A 20288-nucleotide genomic window follows, 5' to 3' on the forward strand; every position below is an offset into this window, starting at 1 on the left:
ACATCCATAGTCAGTGAACTGGGGTCAGTACATGAATAAAACATTGCTCTTTTCTGAAGAAATTCACAGTGCGATGGAAATAACCTCCACAGTGTGCAGACTGCTTTGAAGCCACAGTTCTCATTCAGTTAGTCATGATATGTTTCATAGAAGGGGCATTGCAAGGTAAAGTGAGGCAATAAACCAATGTAGAGTTTAACTTTAGAGTTCTTCCCATGTTAGTTCAATTTGTTAATCTCCATAAATCTATGCTGCCAGTGAAAATGCAAACTGAAAGGAAACCAGGCTCTCCCAGCGTGAAAGAGTGGCAGTTAAGCAGCTGTCACAGATACCTCAGCTGTGAGCAGAAAGGTTAATAAAAGGTCAAAGCTTGCCAGAAAGAAGAGGAAAATACTTCCATTTAGAGGCTCTTACATTCCGACCATAAATTATGCAGACCTTCAAGACTCCGGTGAAGCCAGAAAATCCCTCAGAAAGCCCTGTCACATCAGAGTCTCAGGAATGCCGCCATCTTTCTCGGGCTCAAGCCACGCCCCCGTTAAAACAGATTTTAAAAAACTATTATCACAGTAGCAGCTATGGCAACGGTTAAAAACAGCCTTGATCTGTCTTATTACACTCGCTTCTGTTTTAAACTGTTTGGCTCTATCCTAGTGTCTCTTTGAATCCTAGGGGGGTGACAAAGTCAATTATAGCGTGACAAACCTATTCGGAGATCAGGCACTGCAGGAGTTTGAGGCTTTGGCTAGCCGATCTAAGATTTGTGGAGCGTAAAATAGGACGAAGAAGTTGGGTTTTAGGAACGGTGTAAAACCTACAAAAAATAGCGCATAGTAGATTTCTGACTAGTATTGTCACAAGGGCAGCAAAGACAGGAACTAACGCCTTCCTGGGGGAAAGCAACCAGGATGTGAACAACACATAACCTAAAACATGTTAAATAAAATCTGTGCCCCTGATTAGACATCCAGGTTAGATATGGCTCGAATAGCTCAAGTGAAGCAATCTCTAAGTGGTAACATACGGTAGGCATCACCTGGGACTTGTCAGACCTTTTTAGGTTTCTGTTTGAATAAAAAAGGGAGCAGATCGAGGTCTTTGTGCTGCTGTTGATCATACTGTGGGAATGAAAGAGGTGTTGAACACCCAGGTCTTTAAAAGATTTTCTAATGTACGCTAACCAAGCAAATTTGTTTACATGATCTAGATTAATACAGTCAGCTAGAACAATGCTGGAGAAGTTAGTAAAAGAGGAACTCCAGATTTTAGCCCATAACAAGACTGGTACCAATTTGATTGCATCTTCGATATATGGCAGTCTGACTTCAGTGTGGGTGAAGATGTTAGCAGTGCGTATAAGAAACTGCCAGCAATCTTGAGATAAATGTGTTTTTCGGCAGCTTGCGGGCAGCCTCAGTTAGTGCACCCCCAAACACCTGCCCCATAAGTGCCCAGGGAGAGACATTTTGCTTTATAATGGGGATATAAAGTCTGCAATTGTTTTTTGTTTATTTCCTGGCAAATATAAAAATTGCCTCGACTGCATGATCCATTTTGATCCCTTTGTGTCAAGAGTGTGTCCCATTTTAAAAGTGGTGTCCAGCAAGATCCCTGAGTAATTAACATTTTAGACTTTTGTGATGCAATGTTGTCCAAAGTGAACCTGCATGAACGAGTATTCTAGTACCAAAGGTCCTAATAAATCATCTTTTATGATTGACCCTAAGCCTTAGGTCCAATCAAAATGGCACTATCTTTTATCTAAATATGGTAATCCATGTCTCTTTATCAAGTCTGAATGGAAAACTTTAAAATGTTCACCTCTGCACTTTAAAAGCATTGACTTGGGACTTATGGCAAAACCTTGAAATTTGACATGACTTATTCTACGTTATCTGTCAGAAGAATAAAATGTGCGCTATTGGTGACTTTTTTTTTGGCACATACACAGCATCATATGGTCAACATAAACAAAACACTAAGAGGTCGCTAACACTTTCTTTGAAATATTTACAGATTGGCACGGTTTGCTGAAGTCTAATAGTTGTGGTAAAGAAACTATTTACAGGGCTCGCTGATCAGTACTGTATTTATATAATTGAGATCTATAGGTAACTAACAGAGGAGAGACCAGATGATCAAACGGATGGGCTGATAAATGGTCCAAATGGTTGGCACACCAATAATTGTGCATTTCTTCCTAACAGCTCAATTAACGGCTATGCAATTCTGTACTATTTTTCACTTGAATGTTGTTCTTTCCAAGATATGAAAGTGAGGGACAAGAGTTGTGCTGTTCAATGGTTTGAGACCAGAATTACGGTTGCAAACCACTGACCCATAATGTTCGGATTAAGTATTTTGAAGGGATGCCCAAAACACGCCCCTTCTAAATACTAAATTCTTGACCATTGTTAAACCCATTTTTTGACCCAGAAATAGTTTTGTGAATAATGATCTATTTTATTACATTAGAAAATTATTTTTATTGGCAAACCCTCTGATTTACTGAATCGGAAGGTGTGCCACTGGTAAAAAGCCTTTTAAATCTGGCCCAGATTGCTATTTGTCATAGACTATTGAGCTATTTGAAATAACTTGGTGGTGCTGCTTTAAGCGTATATAGGAAGATCTAAGTCCTTCTGGGATATTTAAAAATCTTTGATGGGAGGGGGATGGAGTTGAAGAATACAGAAGCAATCTCAAAAGAGGAGGACGGCATTAACTATATTTCGGAGTTCGAAGACAAGAAAATTAATAAAAAACAACTGAACCCATTGACCCTTCAAAGTAAATTCTGACACATGTAAAGCGGACCAAGATGCCTTAAACACCAGCAGTTAAGGAAATTGAGGTAATCATTAAAAATGTATAAAGATCTTGTGCTCAAGGGCCTGATGACTTAAGCGCTGATACATTAAATTCGGACCCAAAATTATGGGCTTGAGTCCTCACCACAGTCTTTGAGTCAGTAATTAGTGGAAAAAAAGTCCCAGCGTCTTGGAAAGGCAGCATAAGGGTCCCAATTTATAAGAGGGACTCATATACACTTACAAAGAATTACTGTATGATAGTCTTACTGGATATACCTAGCAAAATATATGTTAAACATTTGTTGCAACCCTTAGAAGAATGGGTTGAAAAGGAGGAGGTCTTACCTAAGATGCAATTGAAATATAGTAACTGTAGATGGTTGTTTAGCAAAATGACTGCTTGAGGAAAAGCACCTTTATGTAGCGTATATTGAGTTATCAATGGTGTTTGATATGATCAACTGACATCGAACCCCTTCACCCCCTTTTAGGGACAAAATGGTAAAATAGAGGATCCCTTCAGCTTTGTTGAAATGAATAATACAGTTTTTTGAAGGGGTCTGGCCAAGAATTGGATTAGAAAGCATTGTAATTCTGACCATAAAAACTAATCCAACAAATGGCATAAGGCAAGGTTGCACCTTAGCTTTGCACCACTTCTTTACATATATATATCACAGATACACCAATACATTTAAGGCTGGTCAGTTAATTTCCACTGAAATTGGGAGGCGAGTCCATTTCTTCAAATGTCTATGCTGATGACACATTTTTAATCGTCCTAACTTTAGTAGGTCTACAGAGTCATTTCAATGTTTTTTCATAATACTGCTCCGTAAATTATTTGATTGTTTCGAAAACAATTTCTAAAATGACTCCAATTGGAATCTAAACTTCAGATTAAATGTAGACTAAGAGCAAATGTGATTGCAGATTGCAAGATGGATTTAGCATTATGTCATCAGTCTGCTAAAGTAGTAAGGGAGATCTATAATTCGAGAATTACGAACATGCCTCGATTTACAGAAATCCACTTTTTGAAAAATGGCTTGGAGAAAAGAGGACCAATAAATAGTGTGTTAATGCCAGAGATTAGTCTGACAAACATCAGATTTAAGTATCAACAAAGAGTATTGAACTACTGGTCTGTCTCACCAAAGGATTTGAAAGGTCGCTGATGCAACTAACTAAGCACCAATCCTTAGTCAAACAAGTTTGCCCAGTCGGCGGAGAACCTTCATAAAATAATGAAAGGTCTGGACATAGCAATGATGTCCATAGAAAACCCAGCACACCATAGGAAAAAAGTGGTCAAAAAAATCTGGCTAAAGAAAAATCTGTAAAAACTGACTAAGAAAATGGTGGAAAATTAGCTCAACTGTTGCATCTGATGCGCAGAGATTATAAAGTTGTCCCACAAGCTTATTTAAAAGGTATGAAATCCTGCTATGTAATAAGGTGGCTGTTGAAGGTAAATCTAGGCCAATTGCCTGCTGGTATTAAATATAGGATTAACAATAATAACAAAGGAACAAAGGGTTTCAATATGTTTTATTGTCTCTATTGTAAAGATCGCATGTTGATACTTTCTCATTTTCAGTGTTTGGATCAATCCAGATTCCTGTCCGTGGACAATTACAGATTCATAGTTTATAGGAATTATTGATATTTGTGATGAAATGTTAAAATATAACACTGTTATAGCCTGGGAAAAGTTTTAGAAACTGTGATGGAAAGCATGGAATAGCTGACATATGAAATATTTCAACAGTAATCAATGTAATCGATGCTGATATAGTATGTTAGCAGTTTTTTGCTGTTAATATTTCCCTGATTATCAAGCATTGTACTAGTGAAAAATCTCTTAGAAGTGTGACCAAAGGCATAGAAGTGCCAATATATGAAGCATACCAATAGTAATTTCCGTTGTTGTTATAGTACATTAGCACTTTATTACTGTATTGCCTTTCTTCATTACCAAGCACTTTACTAGCAGTTTATAACACCTATATACGTTTTTTTAGATTTTTTTGTCCCTTTTGTAAAATGAATGCATTTATAGTTCCTTTTCTGCCCATATATTTGTTTTTTGTTTGCCTTTACCTATTAGGATCTCTCTTTCACAAAAGTATTTTTCCAGTGCTTTTTGCACATATATTTACTTCACTTTACAAAGTGTAATATCATAATATTAGCTCACACTGTCATAAACATTACATTAGAAGGTCAATAGCTTTTTTTTTGGCTATTTAGTGATGTTCTGGCATTGTATTATATTCTGCCTTATCAGCATAGGATCAATTAAATAAGTGTGTGTGTGTGTGTGTTATATATATTCACTGGAAACAACTACGATTACAGGGAGATTATAGTTAGGCTCGATTTCCCTCAAACAAAACCAGTGAAATTCAGGAATTCTAGTTACCTGAGCTAACTATAGCTTACGTCCCTGCAATGCGCTGCTTATGACTGAACATATTACATCACTCATGACATGGTCAGTTACATCACTTATGACATCTCGGATGACATCACTCATGACATAAAGTGAGTTTAACTGTTTTTAAGAGTTTATGGGTGTGAACATATATAGTAACCTACTACAAAAGTTAATTTGGTATACTAGGTGCACTACTACTGAGTGATACTACTTCTAACATATACTACATATTTGGCTTTGTGACTGTATCCTTGTGTGTATGGGTGTGGAAGTGGCTGTATGGGTGTATGAGTAGATGTGTAAGTAGCTGTGTGGGTGAGTGAGATGCTATGTGAGTGGCTATATGTAGGCATGGGCTAAAATTTTGTTCCGTTCGCGGAAATTGCGATAATTTGACATTTTCGCGTTCTGCGGAAAGCACGAAAATGTCAAAATTTCCGCATTCCGCAGCTTGGCGATAATTTGTTTCTTGCTCGCGCTGTAAAATAATACATTCTCGCGCACGTGATCGCCTTACCTGAATCCCTGCGTTCGCTGACAAGTTTTCTTGATCCGGTCGCGTTCTCCATGAGATGTTGTATTGTTTTTAGCCATTTGCGCTGTCTCACGACAGTTCGCGCCCGCAGTGACGTCATGCGTCGCGCGATCACGTCTTTCTTCTCGCGATCATGTACCGCGAGACAACTGAAAACAAGATGGCCGCGCCTGCGAGCAACCACATGGGTAAGTTGGCGAGCCGCAACCATGCAGAAAATCTCGCGAACATGCGGAAAAAAAACTTCCTCATCTTCGCGATATTTCCGCGTGTTTGCGATAATTTTTAACATTTTCGCGATAATTTGCGAAAGTGGATTTCGCAAATTCCGCCCACCCCTAGCTATATGGCAGAGTGAGTTGGGTCTGGTTGGTTGCATGAGTCAATGACTCGGTGTGTAAGTGACTGTATGGGTGAGTGTGTGGCTGTTTAGTGGGTGTTTAGTTAAGTGGGTTGGTGCGAGTGGCTGTATTGGAGAGTAAGCATCTGTGTATGGCTGTATAAGTGAGTGAGCAAATGTGAGTGCTTGTATGGATGTGAGAATGGGTATGAAAATGCTTATATGGGTGTGTGGTTGCTTGTATGGGTGGATGAGTGACTATGTTGAAAAACTATATGGGGTGTGAATGGGTATATGAGTGACTGTGTAGGTAAGTAAGTGGGTGTGTGAATAGCTGTATGGGAGAGTGTGTGCCTATGTGAGAAGCAGTACTGGTGAGTGACTGGATGTATGTGTTAGTGGCTGGTCAAGTGTGGCAGTGGGTCTGTGTGTGCCTCTGTGGAGGAGTGAGTGGGTATGGGAGTACGGTATAGGTCTGCAAATGAGTTTGTGAGTGGTTGTATGGGTGTGTAAGTGGGTGTGTGTGGTTATGGGGATGATACAAAGAATCAAGGGGGAGTGGACCACTTGTCCTGTGTAGCCAGGGTCTTTTTATGTTCTTGGTTCCGTCATCGGAGGTATCACGGGCAGAGCGAGCACCAGTCCCAAAACGTGACGGAACCGAAAGGCAGTTCCTTCCGTATCTCTCGGTACCTCCGAGAGCGCAATATTCATTCTCACGAGGTACAGATACCAATGGATCTGACCACATAAATTTAGATTAGTGAATAATTTTCACTAAACAAGGAGCCATAACGCGTCCTCCTTCATATCGGTCCTGACGAAAGCCTTTAGATGCTGACAGAAGGCTGAAACATGTTGACCCTTACAAGTTGATAAGTACGACGGACCAGTAACTCGGTCTTCACTCATACTTGAATATTGTTATGCTTCTCTTATCAATATTCTCAGAATAAAGTCACAGTAGAAAATACGATTTAGAGAATTTTTTAACCTCCCTTGATTCACCAGTTTGCACATCATCCCTCGTTTTTATATCTGGACGCTACTGTATAACCAGTTGGTCTTCCTCCTGGCGGAGGACAGCATACATACAATAAGACCCGATGATGATGCTGTACCATTACACATGAGCGGTGACCCAGTTTATACCGCTTTCGCACTTGTGTATAGTTATGAGGGTTCTTTTCTGACGGAACCAAGAACATAAAAAGACCCTGGCTACACAGGACAAGTGGTCCACTCCCCCTTGATTCTTTGTATTTATGAAAGCCGAATGGACCACAGCTCCTCCTTCCCTCCCCAATGATTATTTTGTTATGGGGATGATGTCATCAGTGATATTTGAGATGTCATGAGTGATGTCTCTGACCATGTCATGAGTGATGTCACTGAACATGTCATGAGTGATGTAATATGCCATAAGAAGTGCATTGACGGGATGTAAGTTATTGTATGGCTGTCTCCATCTGTATTTGTTTCCATCTCTCTGTCTCCATCTGTCTCTCTGCTCCCGTCTGTCTCTCTGTCTGTTAGGCTGTATCTCTCTGTCTGTCTCTATCTGTCTTTGTTTCTATCTGTCTCTGTCCCCGTCTCTGTCTGCCCCTGTCTCTGTCTGTTAGTCTCTCTCTCTCTCTCTCTGTCTGTCCCTGTCTGTCTGTCTGTTAGTCTCTATCGGTCTCAGACTGACAGACAGATCGTCTCGCTCTCTCGCTCTCTCTCTCTGTCACTCTCTCTGTCACTCTCTCTGTCACTCTCTCTGTCACTCTCTCTGGCACTCTCTCTCTGTCTCTCTCTGTGTCTCTCTCTCTGTGTCTCTCTCTGTGTCTCTCTCTCTGTGTCTCTCTCTGTGTCTCTCTCTCTATCTGCCTCTCTCTCTGTCTCTATCTCTATCTGTGTCTGTCTCTATCTCTATCTGTGTCTGCCTCTATCTCTATCTGTGTCTGTCTCTATCTCTATCTGTGTCTGTCTCTATCTCTGTCTGTGTCTGTCTCTATCTCTGTCTCTATCTCTGTCTGTGTCTGTCTCTATCTCTATCTCTATCTGTGTCTGTCTCTATCTCTATCTGTGTCTGTCTCTATCTCTATCTGTGTCTCTGTCTCTATCTCTAGCTGTGTCTCTGTCTCTATCTCTATCTGTGTCTCTGTCTCTATCTCCATCTGTGTCTCTGTCTCTATCTCTATCTCTATCTGTGTCTCTGTCTGTCTCTGTCCAAACAGGAAGCTTCCCAAAAGGCCCTTTAATAGTCAGCTGTGAAAGCGCTTACAGATGACTTTTTTTAAAGGGCCTTTTGGGAAGCGTTCCGACAGTGCCATGATGTCACAGCAGCCGGCAGTAAACACATAAGATGGCCAGGAGCATACGAAGTGAATACCTATTTAATAGGTATTCACTACGTATGTTCTTGTGGTCATCTTTTGTGTTTACTGCCAGCCTCACTGGAAACGTGGAAACGGCAAGCCAAGGTTTGTGGGCCGCAATTAAGGCCTGCAGAAGGTACTATGAGTACCACGGCTCTAGAGCCAAGGGGACTTCATCCCCCAACTAGCAGTGGCCCAGGAGGCACGTTTGTAAAGTTGTGGAGAAAGGGGGCATGGCCACCGAAGACCTCTTCGCAATCCCACTGTGTGGGACTTACTAGAGGTAACAGGAGGGCTTGTTAGCCCCTGAGGACCCTCCGCAGCCAAGGGAACTATATCACCCCCATCCAGCAGTGCACCATATTTTTTTTTTTAGAATTTGCCTTGGGAGGTGGCAGCCCCCGAGGCTGAGGGGAGTCTGCACTGCCCCTTCACATTTTTTCTTGTAAAACCCTGGGGAGGTGGCAGTCACCGGATCCTGAGGAGGGTCAGAGAGGCCCCCCATGATTTAATAAGTAAAGAAGCCCCGAGGAGGTGGTGGTCCCCGGGCTTTCATTAAACCCTAGGCATATGGGGGCCCACCTCTTTTATTTTTCATATACACCCTGGGCTTCCTTTAAAAGAAGCGTGAGAACCTGCACTGTTTTGTTTTTTCAATTTTGCCGCAGATTCACCTACAAATTTGCAGCAAAATTGAGAAATAATCTTTGCAATTTCCAGTGGGGTTTCCTGTGGGGGCCCCCACCATATCTGGGGGATCAGGGTATTCCTGCCCTGCCCCCTTTTCTTTATTTTCTTTACATTTTTTGTGGGACTCAGCTCAAAGCTGAGTCCCAAGATTTCTGCCAACACTTCCTGGTTGAAGTGTTGTTCGCCAATCAAATTTCATTGGGATCCGCTAGTCCACTGCAAGGAATCTCGTCCCCAGATATCTATATTTTTTACACTTAAATATCTGTAAAATTACTGAACAGATTTACACCAAATCACGCTTTCTGGACCAGCATGTAGCTTTCTGCAAAATGTGATGTCATTCCGTTCAGCGGTTCGGGCTGTAGTCTTTCAAAATCCCTGTGGGAAAATGCATGGGGAAAACATGTTCGGGACCCCTATCTTTCTCTGCCTCTGTTTGACGGATGACGCCGGAACTTTCAACACAGCGGTTGAACCAAAAAGGGAAACAGTCAAGCGGCGGCAAAGTTATTGGCAAACAAAAACCTTTTTTCCTATGGAAACGTGCTCCTAACTATAACCACCTACTGGCAACCAACAGTAGGTAAAATTATATATATATATATATATATATATATAATCTACTGGCGGTCGCCAGTAGATAGTTATAGTTAGGACCGTGTTTCCATCGGAAATCCGCAACATTCTATTTGGAATAACTTTGGCGCCGGTTGACGAATCCTCGCGAAACTTTCAAAATAGGTGGGGCGCTCCGCTCCTACCCTGAAAGTCTCGGGGGGATTCGTCAAGCGGGGGCTGAGAAAAAAGGGGGGTCCCAAAACGCATTTTCCCCATGCAATTTTCCATAGGGACCTTTAGTCCAAGGTACAGCTTGAACGGCTGAACAGAATTACTTGAAATTTGGCAAAGAGGTAGTCCTCAGCTCAGGGATGTGCCTTTTGCACATATGGAGTCAATCTGTTCAGTAGATCCTGAGAAAATTGCAGTTAAAAGCACATACATATCTATAGCCGCGCACCGTGCGAGCACCCTAACGTGCGCGAGCGTAATTCTGATTGGTGGTTTCATGTCAGTCAACATTCGAATCGGTCGAAATCAGGAAGTGTCAGCCACCATTTTGTTTGTTTTCAGTGCGAGAGTGAAAAAGGAAGGTGGCGAACATGAAAAGGGGGCAGGGTAGAGAGTTCCTGACCCCTTAGCCTTTGTCAGGGGGTCCCTGAAGGACCCTGAAAGGTGAAAAAAACATTTTTTTTTTCAAAAAATCGCGGGGTGCGCGCACCGTGCGCGCACGTTGAAAAACCTTAAAAAAATATATATATATAAAAAATATAATAAAAACATACATAACTTAGCATTTAAAAAGCCGTACAAATTCACTTAAAAAACCATAGGTTTCACACACGTTATAGTTAGGAATTAGCATTTAAAAAACCTTGCAAATTCACTTAAAAAACCATAGGTTTCACACATGTTATAGTTAGCTGGACATTTCACTCGTAAAAAACCATTGAAATTCCCCCGTTATGGTTAGTTCAGATAACTATAACTCGCGCGGCCGCCACTCTATCACAAGGATGATGTCATCAGTGATGCAACTGACCATGTCATAAGTGATGTAATATGTGATGTCATCAGCAGTGGATTGCGGTTGCGCGAGTTATAGTTATCTGAACTAATTATAACGGGGGAATTTCAATGGTTTTTTACGAGTGAAATGTCCAGCTAACTATAACATGTGTGAAACCTATGGTTTTCTAAGTCAGTCAGTCAAATAAACTTTATTTCGGAGAATATCTCCATAAAAGATGCATAGAATTATATTATTATAAAAATATTTAAAAACATACATAAAATTAGTTAAAAAGTGGTTTAAAATATTTAAAACATTTAAAAGACCAGGACATCTATATGGCCGCTCGTTACAACAGTCATATACAGTTTAAACCAGTACAAATTGAATCAGGTGAGCGTTTTCAGGTACCGTCTCCTTGTATGCCAGAAAGCCCCCAGAAATTTGGCCACAGCAAACACAATATGGGCAGCCATTTCACTCTTGAGGATTCTAAAGGCTTCATGACACCTAGTAAAACCCAAGTTCCTGCAAATGGGGATGATCCATTTTCTCCGCGCCTCACTATAGCCCGGACAAAAGAATATTATATGCAGTTCAGTTTCATCACTTACTCTGCATGCCGGGCAAGTGCTAGGTGCAGACTCAGTCCAGTGACTAGTGAGTGCATGGATTGGCAGGGACCCATGCCTCCATTGCAGATACAGCTTCCTTATTAGTACTGGGTGTATATTGTCCAGGGCTGGTTCCAGGCTGTAAACATTTTTAATACAAATAAATTGCTCCGTGAGGGTCCTAGGGGTTGTGCAGGGGTGGAATGTGGGAGCCTTGGAGTCATAGTACATTTTAGTGAGGGCCTTTTTTGGAAGCCTGGGGCAAGCATCTAGAGGATCATTCCATAGGGTGTCAAGGCCTAGACCCACCAGACTACTCCTTACAAATTTGAGCCAACCAATATTCCCCGAATTCGGAAGGCTAAGGACTTCCTGCAAGCCCTGCCTATAATGGATCAATTCGGGCACCGCCCACAGTCTGCGCCAGTAGATCAGAGGGCGGAGCGCCAGATCTTCTTCCAGGGGTCTAATACCTAAGTCAAGTCTTAGTGGCACTAAAGGTGTGCTTGGAGGGAGGGCTACTAAGCACCTGAGAAACCCGTTCTCCTTCTTTGCCAAGCAAGACGAGACTTTGTGGCCCCATAATTCACTGCCATAAATAACGGCTCCTCTGGCTTGCGCCCTATAAATGTGGAGCGGAGGGCCTATAGGTTTAAGAGTTGACCTATTCTTCCCCAACAGCCTTAATATCCCACCCACATGTTGTACTAGTTTTAGCTTTGCTTTCTCCTGATGCGGACCCCACCCCATTTTCTCATTGAGGGTTACACCAAGATATTCAAAGGTGTTAACCCGTTCTAGCGTATTGTTCCCTATACGGGGAATGCAGTGGAACCTAGGCGGGGGATTGAAGGCCATAAATTTGGTCTTCGTAGTATTAATCTCCAGTCCGTGCTCTCTACAGAAGTCCACAAAGCCATCCAGAACACGCTGGATTCCCATCGGCGACTTGGAGAGGAGGAGGGTATCATCCGCAAACATAATTGCTGGAACCCTCCTTCCTGCCAGCTTTGGGACGTCAGAATTAGGGACCCCGTTGAGGTGGTCAATGACCCCATTGACAAAGAGGCAGAACAGGGTCGGTGCCCTGCTTACCACACCTCACTTGAGCATAGGTGTTGGTGTGAAGTCGAATAATCATCGACAATAGATCACTTGGTACCCCCACTCTAGCCAGCACTTCCCACAGCTTACCACGTGGAACCAGGTCAAAGGCCGCCCTGGAATATCCCAGAGATCATCCTCCTCACTGCTGACCCCGTCTAGGTAAGCCGGGAGTGGTTCGTACTGGATGTTAAAGTCGCCTCCGACAAAGAGTGTTACTGAGCTAGAGACAGAGTCGAGAAATGTAGCCAGGTCCTTCATTGTCCCTGAAATGCCCGCTACTCCAACCGGTCTGGAATATACATTTACCAGTGTTAGACCCATCCCAGTGGGCCAACACAAGGCCACACACAAAATGTCCAGAGAGTTGGTTTCTACAATCTCGGCCTTGCAGCCAAGATGGGAACCAACCCATATTGACAGACCACCGGACGGGCGTCCCTTCCCTCCCCATGTGGCTAAAACATTAAAAGTTGCAAACCCAGCATAGCAGTGACTCTCTCTGGCCCATGTCTCCTGGAACATACATATATCGTATTTTTTAATGAAGTCCGCCCATTCACTACAGTCTAATTTATTGGGTAACCCCGCTATGTTCCAAGATAGGATTTCTAATGACCTCAGATCCTTATCTGTATTTGTAGCAATCTCGGCAGGAATACTTTGATCTGACCCCGGGAGGGCCCGATCCCCAGTGACAGAGCGTTCACTGCCTAGGATAGCCCGTGGCGAAGAGACCTTTCTTGGTGGGCACCCACCCCAGTATTCCTCTCCCCCCCCAAATGTTGGACAGACAGTGTGCTCCCCTTTGGAATTATACCGTCAATCCACAGCATCAAGACAGTCAAATCTGTTAGGGTGAGCAAATGGGATCCCATTCAGACCCAGGGCTGGCTGGTTCCATCTATTCATACCCCGGGGTTCCCCTTGGGGATAGACTCTTCTCCCCTGGTACAACTTTCTCGGGCCCACCCATGACCAACCCTCGTCGCCTCCCTCCGCAAACCGCTCTAATTTGTCGGGGTAGAAGGCCGATAAGGGAAGTGTCTGTATGGTGGTATGTGGTGAGCCCCCAACCCAATTACAGATGTAGGCAACTGTTCTTCGGTCTCTGAAATTAACCAGGACACAGTCCCCTGTGCCCCTTTTGATTGAATCTCCTACCCACGGAACCCGCCTTGCCAAAATAACCTTTTATAAACTTTTCTAAGTGAATTTGCAAGGTTTTTTAAATGCTAATTACTAACTATAACGTGTGTGAAACCTATGGTTTTTTAAGTGAATATATATATATATATATATATATATATATATAATATATATATATATTTTTTTAACTCGGTGTATTTTTGCAACATTTCTCTTTTGTAAGTATGAAAAAACAAACTATAAACCATTTTTTTTAAAAAAAACTTAAAGGAGAGCATTTAACCTTCACAGGGCTGCCTTTATGCTTTCTTTACTCCTGCTTCAAAGTGAGGTGTTGTCTGCCTCCCTCATCACATTGTCAAACTACCCTCACATTGGATTCCTGTGCCAAATGAACTCCTTGGAAAGATCACAAAACGGAGAGCCGACACCTGTTTGTTTTCAACATTGATTGATGGATGGAAGAAGAAGAAAGGAGAAGGGGCGCTATCTTGTTAGTAATTGACAGGTGTGCCTGCCTCTGGCCTGGGGTGACGGGTCCCGTGACGCCCTGTGTGACCTAGTGTAAATTACTTTACGCGAGGCCACGCTCATAGCAATGGTATTGCTTTACACTTATTTCTGTATATGCTTGTTTAATTTTCCCAGCAATATGTGTGAGTGGGAGGCACAAGAACTGAAAGGCAGAAATGTTTCTGATCCATATGGCTTTTTTCTCTCCTCTTACAGAGAAAACAATGTGGTACCAGCTCTTTCAAGATTTCCATAAGCAATGCATTTTAGTGCGTTATAATTGTTTCTTGGCTGCCAGTAGAAACTAAATCCGCTTTTGTAGTTCAGTGCCATGAACTAAAAAGTGGACTGTATAGTGCTATAAGAAATACATTTCAAATAAATTCCGCCTGTTTGATGCTTCTGCATTAATTAAGAATTATTCTTATCGAAGAAGCACATTCCCCAAGAACAAACAAAGCTCTCTGGTCCAGGTTTCGGTGCTCTCTCTTCTGGCCATACTCCCGAATGGAGACTGATTGCTATTACATTAGGGACAACTGACAGTCATTTAGTGCATGCATGGGGCTGAGCCGAACCAAGTACCTTGATATATTTATCAGCAGCCACCAGTACCCACTTTAGAAGCGCGGTTCATGTAGTCGAGCCAGAGGTGAGTACTGCGAGGATCAAACATCTGACAATTGGAAAAGTTATCGCTTCACTACTAATAAATGTCCGATTTAAAGGAAAGCGTTTGAAATGAGTCAAAAATCGGGGAAATGCAGTGACACAAGTAAGGTGGGCAGGAAAATTGGACGCCTGAATTGTTTGTCGCAGTATATGACTCTCAGTTCCTAATCTACGGCAAATCAGTCAAAGAATGCAATATGGAAATGTTTTGCCATCTGTCAGCCGTCACGTGAAATGAGTTGGTGAGGTTGGTACACCCACCGCTGTGAGATTGTATGCATGCTTTGGTATTTATACAGCCCAAACCTATCTGGGGAGCAATCCAGCAGTTCATTTAAAGGGGCTATTGGAAGATAGCGAGGTCTGTAGTCCAAGATCATGATTGCGAGTGTGTGGTACTGGTGGGGTGCAAACTGTGTGGTAACACCCCATTGGTACTGTGCAATTAGGAGTTAAATCCCACAGAGTGGGCAGTAATAGCGCTTGTATTTTACGGAGTAGAAATTTGCACGGAATTCTGGGGGGTTTCACACTGCTTTGGGCAGGTGTTAAATGGGAATATAGGGGGTCTGTGACTGTGGGAGGTGATGGAAATGGGGTGGGGAAGGTGTGTGAGAGCAAGTCAGGCTGTGGTCTGGCAGGAGGGGGCATTAGGTGCGCACTCAAGCCACAGGATGAGGCCAAGTGGGGTGCGCTTCACCTGCGTGCAGCCTCTGCCCGATCCCTTACTAATTTTATTAAATTTAAAATTAGGTCGGTTTTTCCACACCTGGTGAATGCAGGTGCAGAAACACCAAGCCCGACTTGATTGGCATCGCTCCAGTAAGCTGACTTTTAATCTTGATCCAAGTGGGGAATTTAAAATAATTATGAATGCAGTTAACAATTTTCATTTTTATGAACAATCGGATTTAAAAAAATGGCTCAGAATCACGTGGGTTTTAGTCGGGGGTTGAAGCCAGATCTGAATCCAAGTCTGCAGGTCCTACAAGTAGAATCTTGGCCACTAGGTCATAATTCCTTCCAGCCCAAGCTTAGTCAAAGCAAAGGTGTTGTGTTTTACTCCCCTACCAAGTGTTACCACACTCTCTGGCTGACTGGTGCCGCCCACACGTGCTTGAATGCAAAGGTGTGTGCATGAGTCTGTCATGGGTTTTTTCCTAAAAGGGTAGTCTTCCAGTACAAAACTCTATGCTTAGACTAATTTTAAAACCTTTTCCACTTTGTCTGCTGTATGGTGCAGCCCACATACATATTGGAAAAAGCTTGGAGAAAACAAACTTTTCTCCTACTTTGCTCCTGCCTCAAGTTGGTGCATTTGTGTGCAAATCCTTGTTTACTTATGTTACTTGATAGGGCTTTTTGTCAAACATGGTGGTAGCTTGTAAATGCCATGAACCACCCATAAGATGCCCCCTTTATTCAATGTGTGCAAATAGAGGAGAGTGCTACTTTATGCTACTTTTAGCCAACTTTCCAATGGCAAACAATTTTTGCTCTGGAAAGTAAAACCGAAATCCACACTTTGCACTGGTTTGCATCACCACTGGTGAATTTGTACCGCCAAAAAGTGTTGATAAATCTGACCCATTGCATCTCAAATTCATATGCATCTTGCCCAAGGCTTTTTTTTGTCACAGTGCATATTTAGGCAACAGTACTGTAGACCATACAAACTATCATTTGTCATAGTCTGTCTATTGTCTTTCTGTTTGTTCCATCACCTAGCTTCCTCAGGTTATTGTTCAATATATATCTTGACTGTATAGTTTTGTCTTTGCAGGCATCACACTATTCAGTTCCATCCGAAACTGTTTCCAGTTCCAAATTCTGTCTTGTCTTTTTCTTTCCCAATGTTTAGGTATCTGTATTGTCTACTTAACCCCTCCTACATTAATACCCGATCCTTGCTTCGATCAGACTTTCCTTGCTTGTTAGTCCTGTGCTGAGATCTACCAACTTCCTAACAGATTTCCTTTGCTGTTTTCTTGTACTCTTGGTGCAGTATATCAACTCCACCATCTCACAGATGTACCCTCTCCTTACCCGCAGTCTTCCAGTCATCAAAGAGCAGGCATCCATCCACAAAGACCACACAGTCTCTCTGCCTCATTCCCAGTGGCCCGTTCAGAATACTCTTCATGTCACCAATACTCCTCTAAACCAGGGTGCCTCCAGCGGCTAGCACCTCTAGGAGTAAATCTCAATCAGGATCTCGGTTATCTAATTGAAGTAAAACATTCTCTGCTACCCACTATTTATGAGCAAGGGTGATCTCTTGAGGGTGCTAATATGTTGAAGCCCTGGCCATAACGTTTCAGAGGGCAAGTTGGAAGCCCGGGTGGTGATGGGAAAAAGCCTGCTGGGGACCCACAACTTCCACCTACATCCACTACCACATTCAGATGCAGGCTTCAATCCTGGCAACAAGGAGTGGCTGAGAAAAAAGTCTTGCAGAGCACCATGCATGTTGGTGTCCCACGTTCATAAAGGTTCTCCTGCAATTTTCGTCAATGAATTAACCCTCATTTGTATTAGAATGCTCAGGATTTGCTTAGATCTCTAAATCTCTATCTACCTCTCTATCTGGGAGACAGTGTAAGAAACTAGTTGATGGCTGAGGGAGGCAAACCCTACTCAAGCAGGAACCACCGTCCTGGTCAGGGTGAAGTAACAAATCCCAAATTATCCTGTGCTGAGCCCTCTGGTAGCTTGGCACAGAGCAATACGGCTTGAATCAGAGGTAAAGTGAAAACACACCACAAAGATTCACACACAAGATTAGAAAAATAGAGTAAAGTATAATGAATAAAACAAGACCAAAACAACTGAAATCAATCAGTAGAAGCAGAGATATGCAGTTTTAAAGATCTAAGTGAAAATTAGCTCCAAAAAGCACAAAGCGCAAGCTGCAGATATCTGTGCAAACAAATGATGGACGGAATGCTGAACAAATCAAACATTCCCCCCCAGTCAAGAGATCTGGGTTAAATCCATTGGTCTTCTGCTCACATTGCCACCACAGTTTGGACCCAGCCATATGCAAATCAGTTTTGACCCTGCTCCTCATAGGAATAGTCCAGCCCGAATTGCCAAGCCAGGTCGTCCCTGCACTGAAAACCAGTATCCTGGGACTGGTTTCTGGGTATCGCCCCTAATCAGCCAAGCTAGCTTGAATACAGTGGCACAGCGAGCAAGGGACCCACATCTGGGCAGACCCATCCCATTAAACCCCTTCGCTGCGGCGCGAATTCCGGTGTGGGTGGGGCTAGGGTGTGGGCGTGGCGCTGCAGTGCTCATGACGGAGCTACTGGACCCAGCCAAGCGAGGGGGGGCTTCCCGGGCACCACGGAACCCCGACTCAGGCCTTTGGCACAGCGGCAGGACGGGGGACAAAGCCCAGGGCTGGAGTACCCGACCCGGGGCCTGGACAGGCCCCTGCACCCAGCCGGGGCTCCTGGGCCACGAGGCGCTGGGGAGGCCTCCCCGGGCCTGCGGGCCACCGTCCCTGGCACCCTGCCACGTGGCAGGTCTGAGGATGGAGCCTGGGGTGGGGAGGCCACCCTCCCTGGGGCCCTGGCCAGACCTTCCAAGCAGGGGGACTCTCCCTGGGCCCAGCAGAACCCCGTCTTGGGCCCCTGGCAGAGCGGCAGGCCAGGAGACTGAGCCTGGGGACTCTGGACCTGTCCCTAGTATTCCGGAGGAAAGCTACCCCTCTTTCTGGTAACCCGCGCGCACCACGAGACTTAAGGGACACTAGGCACGGATGCGCCCGACCTGGAGCCCTGGCTGGGATCGGGGAGGCAAATGAGCCCTCATCGGGACTTCCAGGGAAGTCCGGCCATCTGGTTGCCCCATTGGAAAGCATTGCGTGCGACCAGATGGCTGAGGGGAAAGGCGCGACCAGATGGCTGGGCCCGAAGGAAGCCAATCTGCCCACCCTGAGCCATAACGGAAGTACCTCCCCTGGCCCCGATGGAACCCCCTGTCACCAGCACCAGGACACTCAGATGGCTTGCAGAACTGGGGGGAGTCCCGCACCCCAGGGCCTGCCAGACAGAGCTCAAGCCCCGGGCCCAGCTTCTGAAACCTAGGCCAGGCCGGGGAGAGCCTCCCTGGGCCCCGATGGGACCCCCGGACCATTGACTGACTTGCAGGATGGGGGGGGCTCCCGCGGCCCGCCGGACTGAGTGCAAGCCCCAGGCCCGATCCCAACTTCTGAACCCTAGCCCTGGGGCCTGTCCCACCTTCTGAGCCCTAGCCAGGCCGGCGAGCGCCTCCTCATCCCCAGCACCCAGACCCTCGGCTGGCTTGCTGGATGGGGGGCTCCCACACCTCTGGGCCCGCCGGACGGAGCTCAAGCCCCGGGCCTGGTCCCAGCTTCCGAACCCTAGCTAGGCCGGGGAGAGCTGCCCTGGTGGACCCCCGTCCCCAGCACCCGGACCCTCCAATGGCTTGCAGGACGGAGGGCTCACACACCCCGGGGCCTTGCCAGACGGAGCTCAAGCCCTGGGCCCGGTCCCAGCTTCCGGACCAAAGCCAGGCTGGGGAGAGCCTCCCCAGGCCCCGGTGGACCCCCGTCCCCAGGGCCCGGACACTCAGCTGGAACCAAGGAGGGTTAAGCCCAGGCCATGTGCTCTCCCCGCCGGCCTGCCCGGGGAGCCCATTTTCCTGGACTATTAAGCCCCCACATTGTGGGGGTGTTACAGAACCCTGGGGAAGGACAAAAAGTGGTGTGAGGCCGACCATCTGGTCGCCCGGCCCGCAGGGCCATCTGGTCGCCCGGCCCGCAGGGCCATCTGGTCGCCCGGTCCGCAGGGCCATCTGGTCGCGCACCCAGGCGACCAGATGGCCCGGGACGACCCAGCCCCCAGATGGCCTGAGAGGGTGCCGTACCCAGTTTCCCTTGCAGACCGGCAATGGCGAGGGTGGCCAGGCGCTCTGAGGCATCCGCTCGGGAGGATCCTTCCCCGGGGCTGCTCGCCTCCCTGCCCGATTTGGGCGGGAGCAGTGGGAAGGGGAGGCCCGGCCGGACCAGGCCATCTGGTCACCCTGCTCACCCATGAGGGATGGTGGCCCCATCCCTGCACCCAGGTGGGGCAGGGATGGGAGGGGGAGGCCCCCGTGCCGGAGGGCATGTGGTGGAGGCAGCCTCCTGTGGTCGTCTAAGAATGATTTAGCACCGGGTGCCCCACGAAAATGCGGTGCACTAAGGGCGATGGAGGCAAACCCCTTCTGTCCGCGCTCTGGTCCCCAAGCGAGCGGCTCTACACACCGGCCCCCCGAGAGAGGCCGGCTATCCCAGGCCAACCGAGGCTCCACGGCACTGCGGTATCATTGCGGTTTAGGGGGGGATTCTGCCTTAGAGGCGTTCAGTCATAATCCCACAGATGGTAGCTTCGCCACATTGGCTCCTCAGGCAAGCACATACACCAAATATCTGAACCTGCGGTTCCTCTCGTACTGAGTAGGATTACTATTGCAA

General features: G+C 45.4%; 1 pseudogene; it reads right to left on the bottom strand.

Annotated features, from left to right (window-relative positions):
• Positions 1–20128: 20128 nt before the first annotated feature.
• LOC146797695 (28S ribosomal RNA) overlaps positions 20129–20288 on the bottom strand; it is a 3367-nt pseudogene continuing 3207 nt past the window's right edge.

This window comes from Triturus cristatus, chromosome 9 (assembly GCF_964204655.1).
Source record: "Triturus cristatus chromosome 9, aTriCri1.1, whole genome shotgun sequence".
Classification (NCBI taxonomy): Eukaryota; Metazoa; Chordata; class Amphibia; order Caudata; family Salamandridae; genus Triturus; species Triturus cristatus.